This window comes from Engraulis encrasicolus, chromosome 2, assembly GCF_034702125.1.
Source record: "Engraulis encrasicolus isolate BLACKSEA-1 chromosome 2, IST_EnEncr_1.0, whole genome shotgun sequence".
NCBI classification, from domain to species: domain Eukaryota; kingdom Metazoa; phylum Chordata; class Actinopteri; order Clupeiformes; family Engraulidae; genus Engraulis; species Engraulis encrasicolus.
Window position 1 is genome coordinate 27965502 of NC_085858.1, and position 15000 is coordinate 27980501.

Sequence of the window (15000 nt, forward strand, 5' to 3'; positions counted from 1 at the left end):
CACACACACACACACACACACACACACACACACACACATTATACACAGACACTGGCTCAGGCACACACAAACAAAAGCATTTAGCCAAGCAAACGCACATACCAACTACATATAGAAAAAAAACGTATAGGCATCTGAACATGCACTTTAACTCATACAACACATACTGTACCTACATGGTAATGTGCAATCAACTGTACTTGATGTAGGCTACACTCTATACAGCAACCATTAGAAACAGCCCAGAACAACCTCTGTACTGCACACAACCACTCATACTGTACACAGCCTGAAAGCCTACAACACTCCACAAGGTGCAATATTCTTCATATGAAAAACAGAACGTGCACGTGCATGTGCATCTGTCTGTTAATGTGTGTGTGTGCGTGTGTGTGTATGTGTGTGTGTGTGTCTGTCGGTTGGTCGGCTGCCTTTGGGCAGTGTTTCGTAGTCATAATATTTAAGACTTATTACAAATGAGTCCATCTTTGGGTGGTGCTTCCAACTGTTCTTTGGAGGTGTAATCATGATCCAGCGTGTCCATTAACCTCGATCGGTAAGAGATTTGGGAGCAGATCAGCTTGACGTGATAACCCCAGTTCATTAAGATATGAATTGATTCATGAGGTCCTGTAGGGCCGTAGCTTTTTCTGGAGTAATTATGCTTCCCTAATTTGGAAATGATGAAAATGCTAATCGACTGGGGCTGCGTTTGTCTCAGCCTCATCCAAAATATTATCTTTCGACTTCAAGCTGCTTGGGTACCTCGCTGCGTTGTTGTTGTTTTTTTCTGCCGTCGCATTGTTTCTTTTTCAAATCCTTGACGTAGTTAGCCTTTTACACAGTGACGGACCTGACGAGTGTCAGTGCTCCCAATCAATTCTCATTTCTCCCCCCCCTACATCAAGTGGGACGTGCTTGGAGTCAGACCACCTTTCAAGCGGAATTTGAGCTTGATTGCAGCAGTTTGGTGGGTGAGCCACCCGGGATGATGAGTGGTGCAGTCAGGGATGACAAACTCAATCATCTTGCAGCTTAGAGTGCTTTGGAAGGCACTGTTTGTCCCAGAATCGACTACTCTTCTTGTTGAAGATAGAGGGAGGGGGAAAAAAGAAGAGAAGATTCAGGAAGGAGAAAGGGATGGACAGATAGGCCTACCCCCCTACACAATGGAGGTAGATACACCACCTCGCGCCCAGTATGGAAAGAAGAAAGAACATCATCAACAGCAACAACAACAACTGCAATCAGTGTCCCCCTGGGAGATGGGTAAAGCCTCTGGCCTGGCACCATCCTAGAAAGAAGAGAAAACCCAAGGCACCCCAAGCTCTCCTAATCCCCCTCTGTATGTACGTATGGCCCCACTGTGGTTCAATGCAGCACCCACCAAAGGATGAGACTGGGTCAGCTATCTTTGCAATGGACTGCATTGTGCTGGTCTGGACGGTTCATCTTGAAAGATGATGGCCCCAATCAAGAAAAAAAAAGTTTTGGGGGCTTCTTTATCAGATTTCGAAATGTTAATTGGGAAATAAAAAGCAAAAACGGGAGACAGTGTGTGAACATTACATTTGAAAGGTTTGCCTGTAAAGCTCTTAAAACCTTAAAGCCTTAAAACATCTGTAAAATTATTTATGAGCACAAATTATTTATGAGCACAAATTATCCCCATTTGCAGAAATATAGTAGCAAGTAGGAAGTACAAAGTTATACTGTACGTATACAGTAGGCTATATGGCATTGGCCAGAAGGCGCAGCTGGCTGTTGTGTTGTTTTGTCTCTACACTGGCTAGCCTGATAGAGCTCTTTACAAGCTATTTGTAATGCAACACAGGGCGTCTCGGTATCAGATAGAGCAGACTTAATGGAAGATCCACGAACGTGTCCTCAGCATTAACCTCACAAAGGTCACTGTGCCTGTTGAGAATGTCCTATACAGTTACCAAATATTGTCTTTACGTCCTCAAACATTCATGAGTTTGCGTCCAGGTTGGCCCGGCATGTCGGACATCTGAGCTGGCCTGTAGTAACTGCAGCCCGAGATCCGAGAGGCACCTTCACTGGCAGTGGAGCGATTAGGTCGTCTTTTCTGAAGTGCTCCTGGCCTGGCGAGGACAAAGGGGTGAAATCACAGGCCAACTGATCCGCGATATTGAATTTAACTCTCTCAAACCCTTTGTTATCTTCCCAGGAGAGTTATAGATGGCAGAGAGATCAGGTAGGCTAGCCCAACCCCCTGGATGAGCAACAACAATGCGGTAACGATGATAAACACTTTAGCCTTCCCTTTCACATAACGGTTTTGGTATTATTTCCTCTATTCAACTTTTGGGAAGTGCTAAAAGTTCTCCAAGTTTTCTGAGGTCATCCTCCCTAAAACACAAGAATATGATAAGAATAATAATAAGATAAGAATAATAAAACCAGGGCTCATAAAAAAAATGACTGAACATATGCTTATTTTGTCCCTCAAGAGTCGCCCTCATAGCTTTAATGTCATTTGTTTTAATGTGTGTATTGCTTGCAGTTGTCCTTCCCTTATTGCCTCCATACTTCTTCGGGCCCAAAAGATTTGTAGGCTACAGCTGGCTCATACTCAGGCTTATGGCTTGTTGTTACAGATGAAAACATATCGATACAAATTTTAAGCTCTATCCATGAATTCAGTTATTCTTTTCCAAGACCGTCTTTTTTATTGCTGGAATGGCAACCTTCGCTAAACTAATCAAAAGCAGATAAACCTTGAGGTGCAGTCCTGACACTGATGAATTTAAACAACGTGTTCTGTTTTTAAGATTAAACAGCATTCGAATTTCCTAACACTGTGCTCTTCATGGTTTTGGAGCATATAATACAATTTTACTAGCATATAATAGCATATTATAGCATGGCATATACAGCATATAGCATAATTATAATAGCATATAATGTAATTTTTGGAGCATAATACTACTTCCTACTGTAGATCTTGGTTTCTCACTTGTTCCTATACTTCCTAACTCTTTAGTTTCTATACTGCATCTTATTGTATTTCTATGCTGTAGCCACTGTACGGTATATGTCACTTCCTGATTCTTATATTTGATCTAAGCTTCACCCTCAGTGTGTTCTCTATGATGTTCAGAATCCATTTCTAAGAAGGACGGAACACCTCAGAGCACCTCAGTTCTGTCAGGCCAGTCTAGAATTAGCTTCCCGCCATCCTTCGCAGGTGTCACATTGACAGGCGGCCCGAAGTGAGAAATTAGCTCCCGGGCCGTCAGACACGGTAGTTAGCTCTTGTCGTATAGATCTCATCACGTCTCATCCCGTCAGATTAGAGGGGCCAGCGAACGGCCAGCTCATTTCCCAAATCGCTGTCCTCTGACCCGTGTTTGCAAAGACACATCGCTGCCAAGAGGGCTCAGAGTCTCCGTTCTTTCTCTGTCCTATTTCTCTCTCTCTCTCTCTCTCTCTCTCTCTCCCTCACACACACACACACACACACACACACACTCTCTCTCTCAACGCCTTTCTCATGAGAAGACTTTCTCTTTCACACACAACACTCTGTCACCCTCTCTCCTTCTTTGCGCTGTTTAGCTGGTGCCCTCCTTATCCTCATCCAGAAATTCCCACCCCAAGCCAATATCACCCATCCTCCCCAGGCAATACCCCCCACTGTAGCTGTGAGGTCCAAGGGCCCTCGTAAATGTGGCGTTTCACTCCTGTGGAAATTGGAATTTTAGCACTGTATCGGGTGTGATTCAGGCAGGCAGAAAAAGAGTCTGGTCGGCTCATTCGCGAGAGGAAGATAGAGAGAGAAAAAGATACAGAGTGAGAGAGAGAGAGAGACATAGAGAGAGAGAGAGAGATGTGAAGTGACAGAATCGCCTCAGTTGTCACAGGCGAGTCCCGTTCGCTCTCAAGGATGCATGAGTTATTTCCCGGGCCAGCTCTGACACATCTTAACACGTTTTCAAAGGCCCTACAGATCTCGTGTTCACTGTATTTCATAGCATCGGGGGACTGCTCCATGACAAGCCTCGGCGTTTCACACCCAGCTCAGGATGACATGTTATGTGACGCCATGTTCCATAGCGCTGGATCTTATGTTAGATGTCTGCCGCGCATGAATTGCCTTGTGCTGTCAGTGTGGTATATGTCTTTGCATATGGGGGCATCAGAAAAGAGGAAATTGATCTTAACACCACAAACAAAGTCTTTAGGTGACCAAAATGATTTACGTGTATTTTATATATAACTAAATGGCTCTATTTACATTTGAATATATATACCTTTTATTGCCCCAGGGGGTGTTTGTTTTGCGTTTTGGGAACACTTGAACATACAGACAATTACGACATTACACAAGGACAAGACTAAAAAACAAACCAAACATACAAAGTATTCAAATAAAAATAAAAAGTCCTGGCAGAATAGAAATAATTAAATTAAATTTAAAAAATCCTATATACATTCAGTATATTAAAGTAATTACATTAACTCTGTCATTTATATTACATTTATATTCTTAGTGCAGTACGTTGGTAGTTCGAGGGAAAATGGCTGAGCGTTTCAAGGGAAGAGGGGAGACGGACTCTTGAAAGTGTGTGCTGAAGCTTTGTCAGTACGGAGAAGTATGATAATGAGCTCTTAACATTCAGACAGCAATTAGACACAGTCGGATGTGACTGATGTTGTTGAACATTACTTTTCACTTTTCATCACAGACAAATGCACGAGCCAAAGCAGACAGTTTCTTTTTTAATCTCTCTTGTGTGCCGTGTCTTTCTAATCAGTCAGTCAGGCGGGCTTCACAGTGTAAGTGCTGCGCACACGCACACGCACACGCACGCACACACACACACACACACACACACACACACACACACACACACACACACACTAGGCCTACAGTAGCAAAACGCAATTTTTTCCCTTAACATCAAAGTCAGCTGTGTGTGTTGTGCACATTTTTTCTCACCCTCTAACACAGCAACCCCCTTTTCTCACCATCTCAGGGAGGTGGAGAGACCTTCATCAAAGGGAATGGACTAGGTTTTGACAGCAATTCATTGATGACATGACGCACGTGTAATGTTGTCAAAGGGGGAGGGACTAATGTAGGCTACCTGCTGTGAAGCGAAACTATATATTTAGCTTAACATCTGCTCAGCCGCATGGCACCTCACGGGGACTCACGTGACACCGTGGCAAAAACACCACTCTTGCCTCTCTCTCGCTCTCGCGCTCTCTCTTTCTCGCTCTCGCACTCTCTCTCTCTCTCTGCTCAGTTGACACTTGACACATTCATCATTCATGGGGATCTATCAAGAGTCGTGTTTTCCTTTGTTGCGTCGTCAACAATGAGTGGGGCAAACACAGCCGAGCGCTTCTGTGCAGATGTGCCGTGCATACAGTAGATGCACCGTTCAAGGAGATAAATCTCAATACACACATGAAGAATATGCACGAGATCACAATAAGCAACTAAGCCACAGTACAGTGATAATGGTATGTGTGCTGCAGTTTGAAACTGAATTGACTGGTTGAAACTAATTTGAATAGTTTGCTAGTATCAATTTAGGTTCAAAACATGTAGGCCAAAAGAGTTTTGGCTTGTCCATCCTTATAATCACCACTGGAGGTGTCACCAAATTTCGGCCTATGTGTGGGGTACAGGCCTTGCATTTGTACATACAGTGCACTTTGAAGGTTATACTAAGCAAACCATCTTTGAACAAATACCAGTACCAGTGGCTGTCTAGCTTGATCTTATACCCATACATTTAAGCCCATAAAGGTGCATTCTGCACTACTGGTGAAAGGTGGCTAAGATACATTCCCTGTCAAAATAACCCTCCCCCCCTTCCCCATCTTGGTTCCAGAGCAAAGGTGTTGATAAGGTGGCACAGCTCCTGGTTTGGTCCATTCAGAGTTCACTTCCCACCTAAGGGGGTATGGTTAAGTGGTTGTGGCCCAAAACACAATTTCCACTTTCAGGGTTTATGAAGCCTTCTAAAACAACTAGGGGTGGTACGGTTCACAAATGTCACGGTTCGGTCCATATCACGGTTTCAAGGTCACGGTTTTCGGTTTTGTACGGTTCTGGTTTTCTTTTTTTTTTTTTTAAATAAAATGTATTATATAAAAATTTGAATGAAAATGTAAGCTTATCATGGGTATGTTGAATTTGACTTCATTTAACCCAACTGAAAGAAGAAAGATATCAATGATTTTAACATGCTTCCATTTATTTCACAAAAAGGGAGAACTAAGTCCTAACTTTTAAGTTGACAAATATTCAAATATTACATGCTATAACACATTTGACGTGTAAAAATAAAACAGCTACACTCCTGTAGGTAATGGGACCATTAGGTCAGTGTAGTATGACTATTTTGGTTAATGACACACTGAGAACGAATTGGACTTTTATTTTGATACCGCTTTCTGCGAGTTTTGCGCTTATGAATCAGTTGCTTCCTATCATGAAACTGCTGGCCGTGAGAAGCATAGAAGTCAAATAGAGTCAAATTCAATTTTAAGTGAACAAGTGATAGGGTTATGTTATGTTAAAATGTGAAAGTTAAGGTAACAAATAATTTTAAAAGATCGTTTTTTTAGAAGTGTATGCACAAGAATGTTTCACAAAACTCCTGTGAAGCTGAGCCTTTTAAAACAGTCAAATTTTATTTTTGTTATAGTGTTAAACATCAATGTTAACTAGGCAACAGCACAAAGTCCCCTTCCGTCCATCAGAGTTTAACTAGCTACATATAACTAGGCCTACAGTTGATTGCAGTTAAGGACAGCACAGTGAATCTGATGGATATGTTCAATTATCTCGCATTTTGCCGTCCGGAATCCCCATTCAATGCCACGTGGATATAGCCTACACTAGGCTACTGTAACGTAAGTCATAGTCTACTTTGTTCTGCTAATCTGTCATTGTTTGTAAATTCATGTTCATTTAATTTAAAATGGTCAGCATAAAGGCTGGGAACAGTCACTTGCGCTAACGTGGAGAGAGAGGGGGGAGAGGGTGACGCTGCTGACCGACCTGCACTTGCTTGTAGACTACTGTAGCCTAGTCAGCTGGCGCATGCTGTTACATTATGTCTTTCAGTTGGCTGATAGAAATCAGTCTTTCCACACTCAATATCCTACGTAGTCTTTGTGTTTTATGCTTGTAAAAGTAGTAGGATTTTAATAGCGTCGTCCGCCGGTGGTCACTCTATTTATTTTTTTATTTTTTTGAAACCGTGGGCACCGTGCGGTTGCCCACTACCCCGTTCCGTGACATGCAAACCGTACGGTCTCGGTTTGCAACGCAAACCGTACCATGCCTAAAAACAACTGACCCATACCGCTCCATGTTTCCTTTTGGCAGTGGTTTGTTGAGGTACCAGGTCCTGAATGATGATACGGTCCCAGAAGAGCGGAGTTAACCTAATGCAGTCCATTGATTGGCTGACGAAAAATTATTGCTGGCTCTCTGCCAGTTTATTAATTTTATGAACTTCTGGGGACCGCATAGTGCACAAGCCGAGGTGTAGAGCAGAAACTCTAGGTTTGAAAGACCAACTCTATAGTGACAACATCTTTCCACACTAAACCTTGTATAAACTCTACTGTTATGTTAATGCAAATGGTTCAGCTACTGAAAGGTAAATATTAGGGATGGACCGAATCTTGATTTTTAAGATTCTGCCGAATACTGAATCCACTGCTTAAGAATTTGCTAAATCCAAAGCTGAATACAGAATCCTACTCCGATCACTGAATCCGATACCGAACCCCTTCAACAAGGCTGAATCCTAAACAGATTCTTGGATTTGGTAATTGTAAGCAATAAAAAGTTCTGCCTCATTCTGAATCCACCGCTTAAGATTTGTCCACATCCGAAGCCGAATACCAAATCCTACACTGATCCCCGAAACCGAAACCAAACCCAAATCCTAGCAACAAGGCCGAATCTAAAACCAAATCTTGGATTCAGTACATCTAATTAAACTATTAAACTATTAAATTCTGAATCGTGAAATCAAGTAGAAAATCGTCAAGAATCTGCCAAAGTGGAGAAGTCGTATAGATCGTCTTGCAGTGAGGATGTTACTTTATCAGTATCACAGTGATGTTTTCTGACTTTGTGATGTTGTCTTCACTTCTTATTCTTATTCTTTACTGTATTCAAATTGTGCACTTTATCAGCTTGCTAACATTTCAATGCACAATTGCAAGTTTGTAGTGCATTGTTACACCAATCCATGATAGTGGTGGTATTTATAAGCATGTATGCTCTTTAAATGAAGCAAAAACTTTGATGTTGGAAATCACAGAAATCGCCGCCATGTTTCTCTGAAAATGTTGGCCAAAGCTGAACTGCAACTGAACTGTGCACTGTGGACACAGAGGGAATCACAATTCAGAAACGTATCGCGGGCGGACGGACGGACGGACGGACCGACGGATGGACAAAGCCTCTTATAGAGATGTGTGGGACGCATCTAAAAAATTTGTGACATGACATTTTTGCTATATCGCCCACCCCTAGTTTAAATCTGACATGGGTATGTCGGATGAGACATGTGTAAAAATGATATACACGTGAGGTCTCTGCCTCATGTGTCTTAATGATTTAACTGATCACTTCGTACTTCACTTTACAGTTGAGCTACAAGCCAGATGATCTTTTTTTATATATAAAGACATATACATGCAAACACACAAAGGCAATATATATAATAAATACACAAAGGCAACATTGACCTACCTGCAAACAGCATAGTCGATCAATGAACGTGCTCTCTCACAATTACATTCCTCATGCTACATGTGTCAGTCTCACACAACCAAAACCTGTCACACCAGATATCCTTCAGCTTTTGTTTGAAAAAAAAAAAAAAACCTATGAACTGGACACATGTTGAATATGAATATAGTAGGCCGTATTGTAAAGCAGGCATCACAAGTCCAATATTGCAGAGCCGGCATGTCTGAACACCCCTACTGTCAGACACCTGCAATTCAGTGCACACTGTTGCGGCAGTATATATTTTATATTTTTCTGCCTCTGGGGTTGAGTATTTGTTTGTGCGTGCTTCTGACAGTAATATTGTATTGCTCAAAGCAGAACCTGATCATTTATATTCCAAAAGGGAGATGCAATCTATGGAATGTTATAAATTCAAGGAGGAGGAGGAGGCAGAAATGGGGGGTTGGGCGGGTACGGGGGGGCAGTTCACAGAGTGACTGTTAATAGTCTGTCTGCACGGCTCTTGGAAAGGACACCTCTTTCACTCCTTCTGCATCGCATTTAAACAATCTCTTCCCCCACTGTTAGAGCTCCTGCCAGTCACACAGGAGAGCCGTGGCTCTCTCCGTAGGTAAGACACGGACGCGACAAAATCCCATCACAGTCCCCTAACCTTGCGTGCTCAAGTGGTTGTCATGCTCATCCAGTAGCTACGTATAGTATTGTGTTCCATCTAGCTGCCGGAGATATGAGAGTCTTTCTCTCTCTCTCTCTCTCTCTTTCTCTCTCTCTCTCTCTTTCTCAGCATGTGATGGCTTCATGAATGATGTATTTTCCATGCCTGTAACCAAATCATTGCCTATATATGATTCCAAGTACATGTTGTTATTTCAGCTAACATATTCTTTCCACTCGGCAGCTTAACTGAATTAATAAAAAGTCAACATTTGATCAGTTGAATCGGAGAAACTTCTCAGCTTAGCATATATTACATTCCTTTAAAGAAAAGTGTGTGGGTATATTGGAGTTGGATAAGGGACTGTTTGTATTCCGTCTGAGACTCTGCAGCTATTCAGCGTGCCTATTCCTTTATACTTTAAGGCTTATAGAATAGCAAACTGCTCACACATGCTACAGCTGACTCACCTGAAAGTGGGGAATATGTTTCTGCGTTGGCAATATCCCATCTGCTACACAGGAAATGGGAAACTGAGAGTGCATTGGAAAAGAGGTTGTTCACAACTTCACTATGACACAGACACAATACGTTAGGACACAATGTAACAAAGTCTCTCACACACACACACACACACACACACACACACACACACACACAAATGTGGCTGTAAAACACCACTGGAACCGGTTTAGTCTGTCCACCTACCACAGGTATGTACATACACAGAAACACACACACACACACACACACACACACACACACACACACACTGATGGCACCGAGGAGGATTAACGGGATGGGTTGACCTTGTGGAAAATGATTTTTTTGGTGCGCTTGGCCGACTGTGAACCAGCGCCAGAGACTAGCTGAGGGAGCCAGGTAGGCGGACAGATGACTTGATAAGCCGTGTTTCGCTAACACCAGTTCCCCTTTCAGCCCACTCCACTCACCTCAAGAGACTTTCCACAGAGTGACACTTTTTTATCTTCCTCCACCACCTCTTCTTCTTCTTCTTCTTCTTCTTCTTCTTCTTCTTCTTCTTCTTCTTCTTCTTCTTACTCTTCTTCTTCTTCCTCTCGTGTTTTAGTTGGACTTCGTGTTCTCTTTGCGACATCTGCCAATGTCTGTCTAATGTACTGCCTGATATGACTCACTGACAAACTGAATTCAGTACACCCTCGGCACCTAATATGCAGCATATTGCCTAAAGCGGTGTGGGATTTTGGGGCTTTGGCGAAAAACATCCTGCGTGTGCCTTATCTGCTGAAAGTCGCTGAAAGTGGCCACTGACAGCTGTTGACAACTAATTACTAAACAGTCCCTGTGTTTTCTTTTCAGGAGGAGGAGGAGGAAGAACATTGTGATGGTCTTTTCTCCGAGCCACCTCTTTCCCTTTTACCTTTTCCACTTCAGTTCAATGCCACAGAAATAGACATAAATAAACAAAACTAATAAAATAAAACCCCGCTGCCTGAATACATTTGCCGTTAACTATTTGGGAGAGAGACATCGGCAGCTGTGGCGGAGAGAAGATATCACACTTAGATAATAATAAATGACTGAATCTTTACCTTGCACCAGAGTGTATTTGCACAGTAATTTGGCCCCAGGGCGTTGTGACAATAATATCGCCAATTTGGCATGCGGTTTGAGAGATGCTCTTCCCACTCTGTCCTCTAACAAACATTAGCATTAGCTAGAAGCATTAGCATTAGCGCACAATGGTGCCAATTAACATGTGCACAGCAAAATGGGAGACGAGAATGTAGGTGGCTATATCGAAGGCCCTATTACCATTTCCAACCCTGCGGTGTGGTGGTGTTGAGCATTTCAAAGCACGCTATCGCTTATATGCCTCTGTCAGGCATATACCTCATTTGAAGTTGTTTCTCTGCCCATGGGAGAATGACTCATTAGCTTGTTTTCCGGGCTAACTGGAGATGGTAAGCAAATTGGTTTCGTGGTGGTTGGTACCACAGTTACGGTAAGACAGATGCATGTGAAACAAAGTGCGAAGTGCGACATGGATGCTTTGGTTTTTACATTCAGTAGTACAGTGAGCTGTTGTGCTGTTTTCGTCACTAACTTTACCGCTACCGCACATGGATGTATAGGCTACTTTAAGTGACTGCTTGAAAGTGTGGGAGCAACTTAGAGTTCCTAGCTTGTCACTTTTATAAGAGCTGGAGAGAGAATGGTGGTGGTGGTGCTGGTGATGATGATGGTGTGTGTGTGCGCGTGTGTGTGTGCCAGGGCTTAACACTAACACACGCCAGGTAGCCAAATGCGGGTGAAAGTCGGCGTTGGCTAGTAGATACCGAAGGTTCACTAGCCATTCTGGCGGGTCCGTCACTATTCTAAATGATGAGGCACCGCATTTTGTAGTTTTTTCCCTCGGACCGTCTTTGCTACAAACGCAATGCAATGCGATTTCGCGAGCCTACAATACCCATGAAGCACCTGTGTCACGTGTCACCTGTGTCTCACGCCCGAGAGGAATCTGATAGAGCTAATCTTGCGAATATGAGTGGCAGCAGCGAGCTACCGGCACATCAGCGCGCGTCACTGAAAACCTTCACGTGAAAATAAAGTAGCGAAGTTCATCTCAACTGACCTGTTTTGGGATCTGCCCTTAGTACAATGCATAGTAGTAGTGGACATTAAAATGACCAAGGCGAGAGGAGAACACCTCAGTCTTGAGAAAGTCTTGAGACTAATTAGCGCAGTGATAAGACAAGGACACATGCGGCATTAATAATGTTCGGTTTAAATCATTTTCTGATTTGCCTGTATGTCTTCATACCTTAATATTCCTCCATGTTTCTTGTGCCGTTGTTCCCGACTGTCAAACAGGGCTTAAACAACGCGCAGTAGTAGCCTTCCAGACAGTACAAAATCATGTCCCATGTCCCTTCGCATGTGCCCATCTTGCTTTGCGTCCGTTTATATTTTAAACAACTCAATAGGCCTATTAAACGGAATGAAAGGAAGTCGTAGCTCCTTCTGTAGTTACCGGCCGCATATGTGTGTGCCTTCTAGTAGATAGCCTACTTTTATGAGAAAATATTCCAGAAGAGGTGTTATTCCACATCCATGACCGAGGACATGCGAAGCTTGGCAATGACTTTGCACTATCTAACTTACTTTGCGCATCGAAAGTGCCCTTCAGATCAAAGACAGAAATATTTTGCTCTCATGTAGCTTACATTTGTGCCCTTCCACAACACTGTGCTTGGTGTTTCTGCACGGCTATGCCATTCCTCAGATAAGTTAATCTGTTCTTATAGCATGCATGCATGCATGGACATTGGACCAGTTAACAACAATTCTAGTTATTATATTATATTATATTATATTATATTATATTATATTATATTATATTATATTATATTATGTTATGTTATATTATGTTATATTATCCTACATTACATATACAGCCTATTATATAATTCATTAAAGCTGCTATGATGGTTAAGAAAATTATGGCTAGTGAAAAGGCCCAATGGCTAGTGAGTCAGGAAAACCACTAGCCAAAATGGCTGGTAAGCGAAAAAGTTAGTGTAAAGCACTGGTGTGAGCGTGTGTGAGCGTGTGTGTGTGTGTGTGTGTGTGTGTGTGTGTGTGTGTGTGTGTGTGTGTGTGTGTGTGTGTGTGTGTGTGTGTGTGTGTGTGTGTGTGTGTGTCTGAGAGAGGGGGGGGGGGTGTCAAAGTGCTGACTATAAGATTCTCCTCCAGTGATGTTTCTGCTTACTGATTCAGAGTGCATGGTGTAACTCATTGTCTGAGGCTGCCGTAGACCACCACTTTAATGTGTCTTTCAAATACCCTCTCCATCTTTCACTCTCTCTCTCTCTCTCTCTCTCTCTCTCTCTCTCTCTCTCTCTCTCTCCCCTCACTCTCTCTTTCTATCACGCACCCTCACTCTTGTTCTTTCGTTCCCTCACCACATCCCCCTCTCTCTCTCTCTCCCTCTAATTCTCTTTCGTGCAGAGTCTACTTTGTGTTTTTTATTGCTGGAGGCAAGAGCCATTTTCCGACACGGAGAGAGACAGAGCATCAGCACAATGCTTCCTGTCATGCAGACGTAGGAAGCCGCACGCGCAGGCAGGGCCGCTGACAGCTTTTGCCGGGCCCGGGACAAAGTCATCTGAAAGGGTCCCCTACCCAATACATACGATGTAATGGGGACCCAATTCTGGGCCCCCTATCTCCCTGGGCCCGGGACGACATACCCCTTTGTCCCCCCCCCCCACCTGTCGGCAGGCCTCCACGCAGGGACAACTCAGATAACATGTAAAGGGGAAATGAAAGTGTGCAGTGCAAAACGCACAACTACCACAGTACATACAGGACAGCCGACAGGGGGGCGACAAAGGGGTATATTGTCCCAGGCCCAGGTAGAATGGGGGGCCCAGAATTGGTTCCTCACTACAGTGTGTGGATTGCGAGGGGGCCCCTTTCAGATGACTTTGTCCCGGGCCCGTCCAATGCTGTCAGCGGCCCTGCATGTATAGACCCATCAGTTTATATATCGACGTTTAAAAGGTGAACAACACATTCAGCGCACGTCGTGGCACATGATAAGGTATTTAGGCGTCGCGGGGCGGGCGGGCGGCCCAGACAATTGGCCAGGAGTAAATAATTGGATTTTTGCAGCAGCCGTCCGCATCTGGATATCCGCGGGTCCTGTAGTAATCAATAAATAGGCTACTTAATTTATTTCGAATGGCCAACTCAATATGCGCCCAGAAGTTGAGGCTAAGGTTTGGGTTATGGGCAAACATGAACATGGAACGAAATAAGCAATTTGCATATTAAGCATTTGAAATGTTTACGTACTGCAAAGCACAGCATTTGGTATAATGTACGTATATGGGGTAGGGATTATACGTATATTAAATATGTTCATGATTCAATTATATATTGAATACAGTGTATGATAGATAGATAGATAGATAGATAGATAGATAGATAGATAGATAGATAGATAGATAGATAGATAGATAGATAGATAGATAGATAGATAGATTCTATGTTTGCGTGTGTGCATGCGTGTGTGCATGCGTGTGTGTGTGTGTGTGTGTGTGTGTGTGTGTGTGTGTGTGTGTGTGTGTGTGTGTGTGTGTGTGTGTGTGTGTGTGTGTAAATACAGTATGCCCATGTAGCCAGGTGCATGTCTTTGACCATTAACGTATTACATAGAGTAAATAACATAAGCCCATAGTTTACTACACTATATAGGGCCCCACTGTATCTATGCCTCACAGTTACATCCATATTTTAAATCATGCCCCCCCCCCCCCCCTCATAAAAGTGTACTTAAAGATTACACAAGCCCTGCGTGCCTTGGCTAATGCATGCCGCTGGCCTGGCCTGGCCTGGCCCACACCTCTTCATCACTTTGGCTGACTGCTGATCATGTAGATATTACACTCACACGCACGCACGCACGCACACACGCACACACACATAAACACATGTAGAAAAAACACACACGCATACATTTTGGCTCCTGCACACAAAAATATGCATACATAAATACACACAAACACACACGCATGCATACCCCTACATCACCATA